Source organism: Larimichthys crocea, chromosome XII, assembly GCF_000972845.2.
Source record: "Larimichthys crocea isolate SSNF chromosome XII, L_crocea_2.0, whole genome shotgun sequence".
In the NCBI taxonomy this organism is placed as follows: Eukaryota; Metazoa; Chordata; class Actinopteri; family Sciaenidae; genus Larimichthys; species Larimichthys crocea.
Window position 1 is genome coordinate 11,576,871 of NC_040022.1, and position 16,649 is coordinate 11,593,519.

At 41.4% G+C, this 16,649-nt stretch overlaps 1 long non-coding RNA gene across 1 annotated transcript; it reads left to right on the forward strand.

Moving 5' to 3' along the window:
* Positions 1-1,732: 1,732 nt before the first annotated feature.
* LOC113747016 (uncharacterized) lies at positions 1,733-3,720 on the forward strand. Its single transcript, XR_003463285.1, has 2 exons — positions 1,733-1,939; positions 2,937-3,720. It is a non-coding gene; the product is annotated as an uncharacterized LOC113747016 (long non-coding RNA).
* The last annotated feature ends 12,929 nt before the right edge of the window (positions 3,721-16,649 follow it).

Below are 16,649 nucleotides of genomic sequence, written 5' to 3' on the forward strand. Positions count from 1 at the left end.
ATGTTTTAACATTGGAATCCGCTAACCTGGTAATGTAACCTGCTAATGCTATCGATTATAATGCCACTACACTAAGAATTAAATACATGCTCATTGATAAAATGCTAATGCTAGCATGCTAATGTTAACTGCTAGCACGTTAATGCTAGCCACTCATTTTCAGTCAGTAAGAATACATGTTAATTGCTAGCACGTCAGAGACAGCAGAGCAGCTAGCTCATTAGCGCTAGCTGTAAAGACATGCTAACTGGTAACATTAGCGGCCAATGCTAAAACTAATGCAAATGCTAACATACTAATTAACATTAGCCACTAAAAATCAAAGACATGGTAATTGTTAACACGCTAATGTCAATTGCTTGCGCGGCAGCGCTAGCTGCTCCTGTGTCTAAATAAACATGTTAAAAAGGACTAATTGAGGTGTGCTTTTTGACTACAGACCCCCGGCAACAGCCCACTCGTCACTCTCAAAATTTCTGCGGGAATTTTCTAGTTATTATTCATTTTCCGCCCTTTTTCGAACATTAATGCGGCCCGCAGCGGTGAGAGGACCCCAACAAATTATATATCAAAACGTGCGCTTTGATCCCGAATCGAGTGCTATTACTTTTCTAAGTCGCGAAAAATTTCCCATAGGGAATGAATGGGGAGGCCTGAAAAAAAGTACATTTCAACAGACATTTTCAACAATTAACTGCTCTGGCATACTTTCACAGAGAAACTTCATTTAAACATACTATTCAGGGTCTAATATGACCCATTTTTTGTACATAACAATAAAATAAAGCAAAACTAATTAACTACGTAGCATATTTACACATGTAGAAGCATGTTTAGAAGAACATACACCGGGAAAATGTCCAAATCTGAGCAAGTAAACGGAGTCTGGAGGGCTAAGCGCTCGCTTCTGAAACGCTCCCGGCGGGTTCTCATAGAAACCGCGATCACACGTCCCACGAAATAGGTTTATTTATCATTTATCACCAGCCACCGGGAAAATGTCCAAATCTGAGCAAGTAAACGGAGTCTGGAGGGCTAAGCGCTCGCTTCTGAAACGCTCCCGGCGGGTTCTCATAGAAACCACGATCACACGTCCCACGAAATAGATTTATTTATCATTTATCACCGGCCAAGCTGGCTAGTGATAGAGAACCACTCTATCTTTTTATTGTTTATATTTATTACTATGCACAAATCACCACCTTCTGTACAGGGCATCCATACTTTATACATTTATATTTTGTCTTACTATAGTGTCTTATCTCCTAATGCTGTATATAGTTTACACATTTGAGCTGATACCTTTCTATATTTTTATATTTTATTTTACTTTATATTTGTTTTAAGTTTCTGTTGACCACAAGAGAGCCCTGCACAAGAATTCCTATGTGTTTGGACTGTGGTTTGTTCACAAATAGCAAATAAAGAACCTTGAACCTTGACATAGTCAGGTAATAATCAAAATAAATCACCTGTGCATTCTAGAGAGCTGAAATCTTTCTGCAAATCCCCTGAATTTTAACAAAAAGTTGCCTAACTGCGACCATTGATGGTTTTAAAAGCAGTGGTGTACATTACATAGTGTTATTCATAGCTATTTAAGTACAAGTACAATTACATACTAATAAAAGTACAAGTACGCCCCAAATATGACTTATTTACAGTAAGGTGAGTAGATGTAATCCGTTACTTTCAGCCCTTAAGTCTTTAGAATAGAAATGTCAGTGTGGAGTCAGTGAAGTGGCACCGTGCCCTTATGGAAATGTGTCCCTATGAGGCCCCTCCCTGTCCCGGTGACATCATCCGGGGCTCTGCTGCTTCGCTCCAGTAGAGCACGGTAACTGTGCACATACTCAACTAACGCCGCTGGGAGAAGTCGACGGAAACTGCGACTGCTGCTCGGCTGCTATAGATTTCTTCATGACAAAAAGACTACCAGGTAAAGGTGTCGTTTCTCGCCGTCTCCATCTTGCTTTGGGCGGTAAATACGCCTTTTCTGTTCTCAGTCAGATCAAATGTTTTAGTCGCTTCACCTGGGAGCGACGCTTTTCATCCTCAAGCCAAAAAATGAGCTGTAACTTTTTCCACCGTGGACAATGGAGCTAAAGTGGTACATATTTGGGGGTTCAGGATCAGCACGGTTAACCGATAACGGACTGGTCTAGTTTGAATTTCCAAGTCCTGAATGTGTTCACACTTTAACGGACTACTTACATGTTCTCCTCTTTTTCTGTGACGCTGTTTGTTGGACCGTTTTGCGTCTGAGAGCCTATTTGTGAGTGCAACTGTATCATACCTGCTGTAAAACTGCCTTAACAGGGACGCGGGTCTGCTGTGTCAATGTTATGTTAATATTATGTTAATGTTATCAGCTTTTAAAAATAAGTCGTTTCAAGTTTAGCGTTTCCGATTGTGAAGCTGAATGTTCGACATGAAGCTGTAGCAGTGTTATAACCTGATGGTCCGTTAGCTCTCTGTGTGAGCTAACATGGTGCTGTGGCTCATGGTCTGTAGCTCGACTGTTTCTGTGGGTGACACTAGTTGCCATGGCATTAAATAACACAACTCAACTGATTTCAAAATTGTTTATCGTGGACTTACTCGGCACGGATCAGCCCCCCTAAATTATTCTTAAGCCCCCCTAAATAGTTTGGTGTTGTCTTTTTTTTTTTTTTCAAAAAACCCTGACAAATTTAATATATAGCGGCCAGCATATCACTTTAAATAAATAATCATATAACCTGTCATTAAGGACTTAAATGTGATCATAAATCAGTTTCCCATCACTTCGTAGTGTACGGTACAGAGAGCCCTTCTGGTGTGTTGTTATCAGATTGTTATCAGTGGATTATAATAATAATCATAATAATAACATTAATAATAATCATAATAATAACATTAATAATAATAACTCCATCACCCCTATTGACCTGTAGGAGTCAGGGCAGAGGAGCACAGTGTGTGAGAGGGGAGATACCTCTACTGGAAAGGTGAGTCTGAAGGATTTCACAGAATAGAGTCATTTGTGATGCAGACAGTCTTGGAAATATATGGAACTCAATTTGAATATGAAATCTGAAACATTTCAGTCAAGGTGCACCATATAAGACTTATTTAACTTGAGCTTTTATTTGAGAGTAATGATTAAAAAGTGGAGAAAGCCAAGTTATGTGTGTGTGTGTGATTTCAAAATATTTGGGAGCAAACATTTATTGTGTTCTAAGCAAAAGTCATGGCATTCGCCTCTATGTTGATCAGTTATTAATTCAATTCATTGTGTATCTTGAAGGGTCAGGCAGAAGGAGATTCTGAGGGAGAACAGGGTATGTCAGAAAGAGCAAGGGGATCCAGAGGCAGAGAAAGATCAAGTTACTACAGAGAGAGAAGGAGAGCAAACAGACAAAGAGAGGGACAATTATGAAGCAACTACAGCAACTCACTCCACTACAGGGTTTGATTTAGGTGACAGAGACACAGGGCCCAGACAGGTAAAGCTGAAGAGCCACACACACAGTCTTGCAGTCATGTCAATTGAAAAAGCTGAGCTTCAGCATCTGAGTCACAACAAAGTGATAGACCGATTTGCCACCCTTAAAAACAGACGACATTCTTTGATGCTTCCACCCACCAAGTAACTTGCAATTGTAGCCATATTTTTTCTTGTTAATGCTGTAAACATACTGCTACTGTGCAATCCTTTGTTTGTTGTTGTACTGTATTTTTTACTGATAATAAATACTAATAATTAACTACTAATACTAATGAATCATTTCTCAGTGTTTACTAGCTGTTTGCAAATTTCGTGCTCACGTGCTATGTTTGCTCACATCCTGTGCATCTTCTTGGGGCTAAGCCCCCCCAGTCCTTAAAATCTAGTGACGCCTCTGCTATTGATACATTTGAAGAAGAAGTTGAGGGAGAGCACAGAGACTGTGCAGTGAGTGGAAAAGAAAATGAAGGAACTGAAGTGTTAATTGTGCATTGTACTCTGATACTGTGGCAGCTTGAAGTAGTTCACCACAGTGAGTGTTGCTCTGTCTGTCACTGAGCCCCAGTTGCACTTACAATGGGGCTGGGACACAGCATGTGTCACCCATCTGTCAGACAATATGTCACCACAACCATAATGCTCCTGCTAAATGTGGCCGCAGCCCGTTACAACCCTCTGCATGGATGATCCTCCAAATATTCACTGCTTCCTACCATCATCTCCACGCTGTATTGCTTTACTTTCACATCCATTCTTTTTTCATATTTCTTTTCTTTATTTTTTTTCCAATCACGTTCTTCATGTAATCAATGCCAACCATTGTTTGGGCACTGTGTGTGCTCAGGTCTGAGACTTCAATCAGAACCTTTCAGAACAAAAACCAGAGGTGTCAAGTAAAGAAGTACAAATACTTTGTTACCTTACGTAAGTAGAATTTTTGGGTATCTATACTTCACTGGAGTAATTAGTTTTCAGCCGACTTTTTACTTCTACTCCTTACATTTTCACCCAATTATCTGTACTTTGTACTCCTTACATTTTTCAAACAACCTCGTTACTCGAGTTCCGTCATTCAGTCTTCACAGAGGCGACTTATGAGATCAACATAGATCGGAGGAGAACAAAAACAGTGTTGGCTGATGGCTGATTTTTATTGGCAGATTGTCACTCTACAGCCAATGGTATCGTTTACAGTGTGTGCACGCCTGACCAATGACAGTGCAAAGACCCACACAGGGCGGGATCTAAACACGGAGCATCGGCACTAAAGTTTAGCTGCTTAGCAAGCATGGACTCCTCACAGAGCTATGACGTGATTTTGAGACTCAGTTAAAGTTTAGTCAACACGTGAGATGCCCTGAGACTTTAGAATGATAATCAATAAGAAGTTATTTGGTTAGTTTGATGGTAAAAAAATCATGAATGTAGCCTGATTGTACCTCAATGCTGAAATCTCGTATTCTAACATATATAACAGCTTCTTTTTCAACAGTATGTAGTGATGACAGAAAGCTGAGAGCTCCCCATCACACTGAAACTGTCACAAGGCTGCAAAAGCTGCTCTGATTGTTATTTAATCCTGCTGCTGTTTGTTTGATGTATATTTCTGTTAATTGATAAGAGGCTCACTGGAAACAATATTAAGTGTAAACAGAACAGCTCTTTAAAGCATCCTGCTGTAGAACTGTGTGGGTCAGTCTGCATTAGAGAACATGTTATGAGAGCAGTGGGGCTGTACATCTTATTTAGCACGTGTAAAGTAAAGTTTCCTGTACCATCTTTCACAAAACACTTCCACGATAGAGTGAATTTGACTGTGATTGGATGAGAAGTATAAATATATACCATTCCGAAACACTATCGGTTTGTCCATGATGCAACGCCCCTGCACATTACAAATCATGTCACACGTAAGCAAGGAGAATTTATGTAGCCTAGTGCGAAAATGTTCGTAGCAGAGAACTCAAGAGAAATCTGAGTTGTTGTTTTTTATGAGAATTATTATTATTTTTGATGAATCATTTGGATTAATCATTAATTTTGACAGCACTATACTGTATAGTGCTGTTATACATAACATAGCATGTATACCATTACAATATTTATTTACTTATTCACTTATAGTCATATAACTAGTCATCATATCTTTCGCTCCATGAAACACATGTTAATGCTCAGTAGCACACATATACAGTATGGTTCTTTAATGTATTTGCATTATACTAAAATGCATTCATTTTCATTGGGCATATATGAGGCTGAAACAGGTAGCCTAGTGCATCCCATTTTTCAATATTAACATTTTAATATAACATTATAGTCATTATGGCCTTGATGTTTTTTTGGGGGGAGGTCGTGTAGAGCACTATAGGCCACTGAGGCGCGGGTGTGGTGTGTTTAGGCTGGGGGTTGGGCTCTATGTGCTCTCTTTGCAGAGATGGGTGTGGTTTGCTGTGGAGCTGACTGCGCACACCTGCATCAGATCTTGCTGCTGCTGCCAGATTGTCACCGCATCGTGGTAGATCATCAAGGCTACTAGAGAAATTGTTACCGGAGATTTTCTACCGCATCCTGCAGCCCCCCCACCCTGACTCAGAGACACATGTATGTATAAACAAACCCTGGGAGTGTGAGAGAGTGTGAGAGTGTGTGTGTGTGTGTGTGTGTGTGTGTGTGTGTGCGTGCGTGCGTGCGTGCGTCTGCCAGGCTTCAGCGCTCTTTAGGAGGTTCCCTGTGCACCTCAGGGGAGGTATGGAGGACAAGAGAGTTGGTTTAACATCTTAGGCCCTTTTCTGCTTAACAGTCAACATTATAATAGTAGTACAAATAATTAAATCAATGGGCAGAAAATTAATGAACATCAATTTTGATAACTGATCCTGCAAATTACGTTTGTAGAAAATGTCCAGAATTCACTCCTTTAAACCTCTGAGAGGTAGAGTGGATGGTCCACAGCTGGACTATCCTCCTGTGGCATTTAGAGCCACTGTATGGAAGCATCACGGTTTCACAGTTACAATGAGATACCACACTGGGGAAATTCACTGTCACAGAAGGCTCGTATACACAAGAAATACAAATATACACGTCGAAATATACAAATAAATTTTGATTTGAAATGGAAGAAGAACCAATGAGCTCCTGCTACATATAGATACAGCAGATTTTATGGAAATTCAATTTAGAGACAAAATGACTGATCTCAGTAGAAAGGCAATAATAGTAAATATCCATATTTATCAGGAAGGTAAATGAATGTTTGACATTGAGCTGATCATATCACAGTAACTTTGGTTCTGTCAGAAAGTGCATACGCTGTGCATTGTTTATACTGTCAGTGGTTTAAAGACATTGCATTGTTTTAAATTTTAGGAGCTCTGACAGAGACAGGAAAGTGCCACTTTAGAGGAAATGTTGAATTTAAGTTTAGAGTCCGACATCTCAAACCATGAAGGTAAGCAAGCTGTGGGAGCACTTCACTGGGTAGATATTGTGTGACTTGGACAGAGCTTGTTCTTCTGAGGGACTCTGCAATACGCCACATGTAGCCTTTTTGCTTCTCACTGCACGCAGGGAGCAGCTCGCATCTTTTAGTGGTTGAGTGTCAGATTTCTGCTATATCATCTATGTATAATTGAGCATGCTAGAACCAGCTTTTCAGCACATTTTCTTCTCCAAGTTCTAACAGAGACGCTAAGATATATAACACAAGCTACTTGAGCGCGTACACACACACACACAAAATGCAGCCAAAGGCCCAAACACCACATGAGAATTCCCCTGAGGTCACAGACCCAATTCAGTCACAACCACTGCCACGTTGTTGAAGAATTACAACTTTAAATCTTGCATTTCTTAATTGCAGTGTTGTTCAGTAACTAGTGTAGAGTTAATTAAAAAGGATTGATTAGCATGCTAGCAGCTAAAGGAGCATCCTGCATCCAGCCAGGCAGACCGTTAATAAGGGACAACACACACACACACAGTACAGAAAACCAATTAGCAAATGCTATTATTCTAACTGACCCCAAATTATATTATTGTCAGATATTGCCCCATCGCTGATATCAGTATTTATTTTTCTGATATGATTATTTGTGATATGAAAATGCTTACACTTGTCCAGTACACTGCAGCTATTAATGCCTCAGAGATAACATTGTATTAAAGGTTTATAGCAGAGGTGCTGTTGCAGCAGTGAACCACAAGTTATTGTGTGTGAGTGTTTCACTTTAAAAGAGAAAAAAGATAACCAAAGACGACAAAAGGCAAGAAAAAAAGTTCAGTCCAGTGAAATGATGGTTCAGATATGGAACAGGAACAAAGTTGAATGAATGAATCTTCAATAGCTTGATGGAGAATATGTGCTTTAGCAGAGAACGGTGGTGAAAATTAAGTGAAAGTACTTCAGTACAATTTAGAGTAGGCTACCATACTTGAGTATTTCCATGTCTATTTTCTGCTTTATACTTCACTCTAAGGCTGTCACCATAGCAGCATTTTAAACTTCAATACAATGCTAGTAAAAACATGACACTCTATACCTCTTTTGATCATTTGTTCTTTTGGAAATGAACAACCTGCACCCAGCACTTATGTAACAAAAAAAAAAATCACTGACCACATGCTGAAGACTGGCTGAATGTTTTAGATTTTTATATATTGACTTTTTATTTTCAGTGTTCATTTCTAGAGCTGGTTGACCGTACGGATGGGCAATATGGACTAAAAAATGTATCCTGATAATTTCTGGTATTTATCGCGATAACTATAAAAACGACGATAAATAAACACCAATTCAGTCTAATTTTGACTATAAATCTATCACCAAAATAATAATAAAGGCTAGGGGGAGCTGGTGGTGGGCGTGTCTGTACCTACTGAATGTAACCGCTGTGAAACAATCAGGAAATAACTTTTTATTTCTCTGATTAATCACAGCTTTATCGAGGCCGGTGCCCGCTCTCTGTTATTGTTGTCCGTCTGTCTGTCGTTCTTTTTCTCTAGTTCTCTCGCTCGCTCGCTCACTGTCTAATCATTGGACAAATCAAATAAACTTCTTCCTGTCATTATATTTTGCGGTGTAAATTGCGAGTCAGACTCAGATTTAGAAGCTGGCACATGAAATAAACAAAGTGAGAACACACACACAGGTAGATTATCAGAGTTTAGTCTGTGAATCCACCTGGATAGTCTCTGCTTCAGAGACATTTCAGGCTGTCTGTGGAGGTTTGACCAAGTGTCTGATTGGCGGCCGGAGCGTGAGGAAAAAGCTCCTTGCTGCCCGGCGTATCTGCTCCGCCTTCTGCCATGTTTGTCTATCTGCTCCGCCTTCTGCCATGTTTGTCAATATGCGTGTTGGGCTGCAAGTGTGTTGCGCACATACATACGCCATCAATGGGAATTTATCGTTTTTATCGTGGGATGACATATTCTTACCGTGGGGAATGTTTTTGACGATATATTGTAAATGATGACATATCGCACATCCCTAGTTGACAGTGTACGTTAAATGATAGAACATATTATGAACAAGTAGTTCTTTTATTTGTTTAAGAAAGCAGCCTTTTGATATCGGCTGCCATATTGACAATGTGTGAATTTTTCTCCTCCAGTATCTGCTCTATACTGTAGTGAACATAACTGCCATTAAGTTCAGTGCTTGGTAGGCTGCCTTTAAAACACACTTAGACCTGACAATGTAAACAAAGCTGTGTTTAACCTACTGACCCACGGTCTGCCGGTGCGTGGCCTGGGTGGGTTATTAGTAGACCTCTGGCCACTCCATCAATGCACAATGAGGGTGGCCACTAAGCATCTCAGACATTAGCCAGCATTACCAAACCAAGCCCAACCAAGACATGACTCCTGCAGTGGAGCTGCCTGTCCTGATGTAGGTCAGTGTTTCACACAAGTGTGTGCAAACGCCAACGCATACACAGAAACACACTAAACTTTAGCAGAGCCTTTAAAATACAATAATTAACTAAACTGGCAAAAAAACACTCTACTCTTCCTGAAGGAAAGCAGAAGGAGGAGGGGGACACACACTCATAAACCTTGCTCATTTTTAACAAAATTTCTTGCACAGAAAGCTGAAACAGCAGCACTGGAGCAGTGAAGTTGTAGGTATTCCATTCCCTGTGGATTACAGGGTGATTCAGTTCACTCCATGGGGTGAATGGGACTCATGCACAGGAGACAGCGTTGGGCCTCAGGCTTATATTCCCTATCACCTCTTAGAAAGGGACACACTAGACCGCACCACTGCAAGAACTGACACATGCACAACGTACACACACATTAAGACACACCTCCTTGGGCTCATAGTAATGACATTCAGGCGCACTTAGTGCAGCACCCCCAGGTGTCCTCCTAGGCCATAAGCTATGCAAATGGTGAGTATTTCATTTTATTCATAGTGGAGCAGATCGGCTCTACAGCAATGGATGTTATAGGACAATATCACATGAGACATACTGCTGTTATACTGAATATCAGCACGCTGTGATTCAGTTCAACATCACAACCTCGAGTGTGATATGTCTTTCATTCAGCAATTCTACGAGCTCCATTAATAAGTTAACAGTAGTAAGAGACAACAGTTTGGGTTTATTTAATCATTTGTAATTAGGGATGCAAATTATCGATTAATTCATTAATTGTTAGTTGATTGACCTTATCGATTTAACGATTAACTGATAAGCAGCTTTTTTCCTGAGAACATACATTTCTCACGGTGTCTTTAACATAAAGCAAAATATTGCTTATATACTGAATAAAAAATGCATGTTATATTCCTGAACTAATGTTTTATTGTACCAGTTGGGATACGGTACAGATACAGCATTTAACCAAAATAAATTCTGCACAGAAAACTGAAATACATAAAAAAAAATGATTGTGCACTGGCTCACCTGTTGCATGTGAAACATTAAGCAACATAAAATATTTTTTAAAGCTATACAATATGGGCTTAGCCTACACAATATTAAGCCTACATATAATTATCTGGTAAACCACTTATAATCTCCCTTGTTCTGAGAAAGGTAACAGTAGGATTACTAGCCCTGGAAACTTACAGTAACATGTAGTACTGAACACAGCCTCAATCATCCCTGAGGAAGGTGACAGGAAAATTAGAGGGCCTCTATTGAACAATTTCCTGCAGAATTTTTGAGAGTGATGAGTGGGCAGTATTTGAAGGTGGTATCTTAGTGAACTTAAACGTAGAACTGCAGTTTACACTGAGCTTCTTTGTCATCATTACTTAGTTTGAAATGCTCCCAGACTCCACTTCGTTTTAACCGCCTCATGTTTGTGTGCCGTTACGTTCAAGTACGTTCGCTGTGGCCTAGATTAAGGAATGGCACCCTCAAATGACGACACCATGACATTTCACTGAAAAAACTCCTGTGGAAAATGGCCCTAGATTCAGTTAACCTAATAATTTAATCGATTAAATTTTTTTCAACAATTAACTGATAGTCGATTAACCGTTTACATCCCTATTTGTAATTCATTGTCATTTTATCATTCATTGTAATTGTACAATATGTCTCTGTTGATTTGTCCTGTACATGTGACATCCATTGCACGTCTGTCCGTCCTGGGAGAGGGATCCCTCCTCTGTGGCTCTTCCTGGGGTTTCTTCCACATTTTTTCCCTGTTAAAGGTTTTTTGTGGGCAAGTTTTTCCTCACTCGAACCGAGGGTCTAAGGACAGAGGGTGTCACTCCCTGTACAGATTGTAAAGCCCTCTGAGGCGCTGTACCTAACCCCTCGGCTACCATAACACAGGTATACTGTCAGGTGTATTTATAGTATATAAAACATCCCGCTGATATAAAATTAGAAACAGTCTACGATAAATGGAATCATACGGTGTCTAAACGACTCTTTTTAGGATTATTTAAGATTAATTATACATAAATAAACTGGCGTCTTTTTAGGATTATTTAAGATTAATTATACATAAATAAACTGGCGTTTTAAATAGGTGACGATTCAAATAGCTGGCTAGTATGGTAAATTGGTGTATTTTTAAGAAAGGCAGTTTTACAAACAGACCATATACCCGCCCCTGCGAAGTGCCCAAAAACTGTGAAGGAACACACCCAAAATTGGGCCAGACTCCAGCTGTCTCCCTATTGGCTGGTGAAACACACTAATTTAAGCGCAGGGCGGGACATCCTTCAGTCTGTGCAGACACTTCAACCTGACAGGACGTGCTGTTTTGTGCGAGAGCAGAAAAAATTTGAGAGCGCAGAGGACATGTTTTGAGTGCGAGCACATTAGATTTGAGTGTGAGCATAAAATGTGAGCACGAGGACAATAAATCTGAGCATGAGAAGGAGAAATCATGCTCTCAAACTGAAAATGTGCTCTCTTGAATAAAGATAGAATAATTCTTCCATAGAAAGGTTTCTCCTCAGCACAGTGTTCACGCAACATGTAAATCAACATATAATCATCGGCCACTGCCATCAGTGAATGTCATCTTTATTTGCAGATGGCAGTTAAGGAGGCCGATGCCGATGTTCAGCCGATGCATTGGTGTATTTCTAGTTATATTAGTAATCTATCATATATATCATATCATAAATATATATATTCATAGTCATTGATTAAATTTGCATTGTTGTATTGTACAAACTAGTTCCAACTTACCATGAAGACATGCTAACTGTGCACCACTGTCTGCTCTGCTGTGATGCTACATGTGCTGCAGACAGAGCTCAGAGGGTCGTAGTGAGCGTCCTCTAAAGCAGTGTTTACCAACCGGGGGTACGCGGAGATACTGCAGGGGGTACGCAGCGCATGGAGAGATTTTTTATTTATTTCATTTTTTTGAAGAAGGCGTTACAAAAACTGTAGTCCAAAAACTCGTAATATTCGTAATATGACAACAGAATGTCTGCTGTGTAAGTAATTTATTTAATAGGCCTACAATTTCCAAGATGATAGGCCTAGGCCTAAATATTCTCAGCAATGTCATATCCTGCTCATCAATAAAACGGTACTTTTGCGGCTGGAACTCGTTTCCTCGGGAAGACAATGGCCTGATACACAATATACAACGGAAGCCATGACAACGGATGACGCATATTAAAAATATCTGGTGGCTGCTACCATAGACATATATACATAGACATATATACATATGGCTGCTACATGATGGATAAATGGTTAAAACGTCCAGTCTCTCATCTGGGTCCAGGGGGGACATCGGAGGAGACAGCAGAGAAACAAGAAAGCTCAGGTGTCTCACAAAAGACCAGACAACTACAGTACAGGTACAGGTTTTGTTTCAGATATGAACAATAAAAATGCCTGTTTAAGGAGAATGGAGGACACTCACACACAGTTTTGTGATGAATACATGTTAGTTAAATTTACAGTTATGTTACAGTGAGAGTGAGAGAGAGAGAGAGAGAGAGAGAGAGAGAAATGTCTCCATGACGTATATGCCCGCCCATTGGTTAGCTGACTGGCTGTTCGTGTGTTTCTGCCAGCAAGAATAAACTCCATGAAGACAGCTCTGCTTCGATAAAAATTCACTTCAAAACAAACAACAAGCTTAAAGTTCTGTCTCACCCAGACACTCGCACGGCTTACAGTCACAAACACGAGACAACACACTCACCGTGGCAGAAGTACCGGGCCCGAGCGGTGAGTCTGCAACACAGCGGCAACACTAACTTTGCTCAAAAAAACAAACTTGTTGTTTCAAACTTGTTTCAGTCTAATTCTTACTTCACCAGTATTATGTTTATCATGCACCAAACAACATTAGTAATTAATACGCATTTATAACTTGTACAAATACATTGCAGTTCATAAAAATAATAATAATAAATAAAGGCTGCAGTATTGCGATAATACCCGGAACTGTCTTTGTCTGGTATAGTATCGTGGTTACTCATTTTGGTATCGTTACAACTCTAATCCAAATATTGCTTCTAATATACATTTCCCACATTCAGGGTCATTGTAATAACACCAATACTACTGATAGAAAGTATTCTATAAACTGATATCTTTGACACACTGGTATCATACTGTTAAAATCTCACAGCATTGCCGCAGCAGCACTCAGCAAAGAAGAGCAGGTCAGCTGATAACACTGACAGACAAACATCACAGACAGTCTGTGAAAGAGTCTGTGTGTGTCTCTCAAACTGTTTTGGACTTCTTCCTGGGAAGACCTCTCTCTCTCTCTCTCTCTCTCTCTCTCTCTCTCTCTCTCAAAAATGGTGATTATTATATTATTACATTACACATGGAGGCACAGGGAGGATAGAGCAGTAGGAGTTGTTTAGCCCCGTGCTTGTGTATGAGTGAGAGGGAAAGATACTGCTTGTGACTGTGTGGGATAACAAGAGTACACACCATTTCTCAGGCCTGCCTAAACATGTAGTCTGTGGAGCAGGTCTTTTCGCCCTGTCAAACAGTCAACCATCTCTGTGACACCGCAGAAGCCCCAGAACCAGTCAGCCTGCTATGACTGACTGAGTCTGTCAGGCCTGCCAAGCTCCTGATTCACATGGAGCTTCTGCTTGTACGCCCAATGAAGTGCTTCATTCAAGAGCAGCAGTTTGGATGGCACAGTCACTTATTCATGCATCGGTGAACACAGTAAACTCATCTCCTCCACTCATTCGACTGCCTCGGCTGAGCATCAAAACAAAGTGACTGTCTCCTGAGCATTGTCTGCCCCTCTGCTTACACTCCCCAGGTCCTTTATGACACCATGCCAGGTCAAGTTGGAAAGTCCCAGGTGTGGCACAGGTATTGTGGCCATTAAACAGAACAAAGCTGAATCCACAGTATAAAGACTAATGACAGGAGAGGCTGGGTCATCAGAGGGAAATATACAGCTGTATGGACACTTCTTTTTGGTTATCAGCCTTCTCAGGAGCAGCATGGAAACATTCACAGTGCTCTTTTATTCATATCCCATGTGTATTGCAGCTCTAACATTATGCACACTTTTTATTGTGGGTTTGATGTTGATGATCAGGATTGAAGGATTGTTGACTACTGAAACACAGCCTAGATGAAATGTTTGGACTCCTTTGTGCACAAGCATTCCCAGAACATGCACTGCTGTCGTCCCAGCCTTACAGTGGATATTATTTCAAGCAGCCTGGATGAGACCTTCATTCACTAAACATGACCAGATGTGCGCCGTGCATGACTCATGATCTGCTGCCCTGCCCTTTAATCTCTGCACCAAGTTGCCAACTGCCACTAGGTCAAAGCACACTGCTTCATACCAAGTACCGTGTGTTTGTGTGTCTGGATTAACACACACCATGCAGGAGGGTGGGGAATACCGCCACATGGTTTTATCTTCATTTCGGAATAAAGCAATAAAAACTCGTCATGTGGCTCCACAGAAATACAGTAACAGCGCGCACACGCGCACACACACACACTAATGCATACGGAAATATCACACGCTTTTGGGGCGTGCGTGCATCTGCGCGTGTGCCACCCACTCGGGATATTACGAGGAGCTAATTGGAAAGTCCCGGTGAGCGACGTTAACCGTAAACAGAGAAGAAATGAGCAATGCAACACTTACTTGCCAATGACCTCACAGAGCTCGTACACATCTTCAAAGAGAATGTCGTCGTCCGCCATAGTCCGACCCCGGCTGGGGAAAAAATTATCCCCAAAATGTGCGTCCTAAACCTGATCAGGCAGGTGAGCGGGGAAAGTGAAGGCCACGAGCAGCTGACATACAGAAATGACTGACAAAACGCTCGTGTCGTCCGTAGCGGCGCAGTCACTAAAGAGTTTCACAGAAATGGCTCAGAATTCCAGTTGATGCCTCCCTCGTCGACCCCCAGCCCCCCAAAAAAACGCTGCGTCGCTGACACTGAATCGGCACAGGGGGGGCGCAATGATCCAGTTTGGGAGTCCACGGCTCGGCCCCGCCTTTCCCACCGCTTCCCGGTACCGTACTCCGGACTCAAACAGCAAACCATACGTCGCTGTCAAACAAACATGATGGCAAACTTGTCCGCGTCCGACAACGGCTCAGACCGCTCCACTGCCTGCAATGCTGTGCTCAGAGGAAATGCCTGCACACAGCCAGTGAACAGTACACATCAGGCTCGGGTTACAGCCCTGATCCAGGTGGTTATAGTGAGCTTCACTTCCCGGGCAGCCACGGGTTACACTGTGGTATGTTCAGGGATGCGGCTCAAAGTCTTCACTGTACGACCAGAGGCTTCAGTCTCCGTCTCTGTCTGCTCGGCTCGGTAACACTTTCCAGTCCGTTGGTTGTATTTTTTCCGACCACTGTCGCCCGTGTGCCTAGACGTTCAGCTCCAAGGAGCATCCAGTAAACGAAGCCACTCCTACACGGCGCTTATGAAACTGTTCCACTGTCCTCCATTTTGGCGCCAAGACGTTGCCCTGGATGCGCCACTGAGGCCTATACGATTTGAGCCAAGATGGCGGAGCAGCGGCGCCAGAAAGGCTTTTCTAAAGCCGCAGTTTCCTTTCCACTTTTTCAATGGATAGAAATGAAGTGGAGTTCCCACGCAGAAGAGAGGAGTATGAATGAACAATGTCCATAGTTGTTGCCCTCTTCAAGTTGTGTTAACTTTCTTGAAGCAGTCAAGCGTCACATTCAGATTTTAGTGGAAATGGTCAACAAATATTCATCATGGCAGGCTCTGAGAATCTGATGGGCATTTTATTATTTGCATATTGAACACAGAAAAACAACACAAAAACCCTGCAGCCTAATTAACTGAGACCACTGTGTTGGAATGACGGGAATGCAAATGCAAAGAGATCCAGAGATCTGCAGCTGATGCACCAGGCCCTCCTCCACATTGGCATAACAGTCAAAGTCAATGGAGTGATTCCTAATACAGTAATGTTTGCTAAAGAAAGCATAAAAAGTCAATAGAATTGGTCCAAGCACAGAACCTTGTGGAACTCCATGTCTAACTTTGGTGTGCATGAAGGATTCATCATTAACATGAACAAACTGAGAAATAAGATTTAAACCAGCTTAGTGCGGTTCCGGTTCCGTCAATTAGATGTTCAAGTCTCTAGGATGTGACGGTCAATGGTGTCAAATGCGGCACTAAGATCTAACAGGACAAGTACAGAGATGAGTCCTTTGTCTGATGCCA